Source organism: Aplysia californica, unplaced genomic scaffold (genome assembly GCF_000002075.1).
Source record: "Aplysia californica isolate F4 #8 unplaced genomic scaffold, AplCal3.0 scaffold00934, whole genome shotgun sequence".
Taxonomy (NCBI): Eukaryota; Metazoa; Mollusca; class Gastropoda; order Aplysiida; family Aplysiidae; genus Aplysia; species Aplysia californica.
The window spans coordinates 233,269-235,380 of NW_004798204.1; the positions used below are offsets into that span (position 1 = coordinate 233,269).

The following is a 2,112-nucleotide window of genomic DNA, read 5'->3' on the forward strand; positions in this document are numbered from 1 at the left end:
AGATCATTTCCAAAGCGCCCACTCCCGTGTGAACACAACTCTAGGCGCTTAACATAAATGCATGTACGAACAATATTCACGCTCACACAACTTTCGCTGCAAAATTGTAGTTCTACAATTACACACACACACACACACACACACACACACACACACACACACACAATAGATACCGGGAAAATAAACTTTGAAAAGTCGAAAAGTCCACACTTTCACATAGCAGAATAAGTGAAAATCCAACTTCGGCGTGACTAAATATATGAATAAATAGTAGACCTAATAATTTTCCTTGGTAAAATGTATTCATTGAACTTATCACAATATTAATGTTATATGCCTTGGGCAAAAAACACATATCTATATTGTAAAGCCAAATGCCCCACCAACTGATCCAACGGCGCGCCATCAAGCTACTAAATAACGCCTGGTTTGCATCAAAATGAAATACACCTCACTATCTAAGAGCAAAAACATTTTTTAAATTTATTTTATAAAGACAACATAGTGTCTAAGATGGGCGAGTGAAATCAATATATCGGAAGTTTCCATTAAAAAAAATGTTTTTTCATAACAAATCTGAAACCTCAAGAAAAATATACAAACATCAGTCACGGTCTCAGACGTGTACAACAATAGATCTTGAGGAAAAACGTTTAGGCTTATAATATTGCGCCCTTGCATAATCCCTAAAAGAAGATCATTCATATTAATTTATAGCCACACTGAGCCAAAAAGTGAGTCACGATGAGACCAACGACTCTTGACCTGTCCACGATTTTACTACCACATCTCTGGGTGACATAAGTTACCACATGAGATAATAATCTCGTGGACGTTACCAATGACTCACGATTATACTAAGATCTCTTACCGCGATGAATTATCGCGTGGGTGGTTGTTGAGATAGGTGGTTGAGAGATAACAGGATATTCAAAAGACTCTAAAGATTGTTCACATCTTACGAACCTATATTTACATACATTAGATCGTTTAGGAAGTGGCTTGCTTCGACCCTGAATGTCAATTAATAATATTAGTCTGTTATTATTTTCTATTATATTGTTGCTATCATTGTTGTTGATTTAGATCAGATGTCTCAAACTCTAATCATGCGATGACCTCTATAGATGGAGTCTGGGTAGCATAAAATTCCAACGAAAAAAGTTTTTCAGAATTAAAATAAAATCACTTGATGTAACATGTATGAATGATAATTCAGAACATTAACAGTTCTTCAGAAAATAGGCTTCTGTTATCGATTCATTGCTGCCACAGGCAGGGCAACGTTTCGTCTTACAAAGGTCTTACATGCGTGTGAGAGAAACGTCTGGGACGCTTTAATTCTAAACTTTGATGGATGCTTAACGTGTCCCGCTCGCTCTTTTGACCTTAAGCACTTGCGAGCGCCGTAAAACACTAAAAACAAAGCCAAAAGCAAATACCAAAACATAAAATACTCCAAAAAAATAAACTTTGATGTCGAATCGGAAACGCAAATTATTGTTCAACAATGGGGGGTTTGGATTGACCCGCGGGCCGCTAGTTTGAGACACCTGATGTGTTACTACTGCTGTTCTTGTGGCTATTACTGTTGCTTTTTGCTGTTGATGATGTTGTTGATGCTGACAAATTTTTGTTTCGAGTCGTAACCTCTTTATAGAACTTCGTGAACAAAAGAGCAGATTCATCTGCACAAAGGGAAAGGGAAAAAATAGAGAGCAACACCAAACTGAATTTTGAGAGTTCAGCGCTGATTGAGGAAAAGCAAATCTATTTTCCATGATCAGAAATGTCAGTCATCATATCCGTTACGGAATTTATTTGAAGGTATTAGCGCGAAGATATGCGACGGAAATTTTCTGTAGATTGATAAAGCGTAACATTTTCTTTCGCAAACTTTGTTGAAAAACTGCAAATGCTGCCATAGGATAAAGTTCAATCAATATTTACTTATCCGCTAAAGAATGTCTACACTGCAGCGAAGCTGACAACTGTACGCATGACCGAATAATACAACATAGATCTAAACAAGGGTATACATATACAAGGAGTCTGTTGGACGACTTGGGTACCCATCTGAGTGTGTGTGTGTGTGTCTGTGTGTGTGTGTGT

The 2,112-nt window shown here is 37.3% G+C and overlaps 1 protein-coding gene across 1 annotated transcript in view; it reads right to left on the reverse strand.

Moving 5' to 3' along the window:
• The window catches only part of LOC101859523 (tripartite motif-containing protein 2), a gene marked incomplete in the record, with an annotated part of 56,462 nt that overhangs the window by 14,805 nt on the left and 39,545 nt on the right, over window positions 1–2,112 (reverse strand).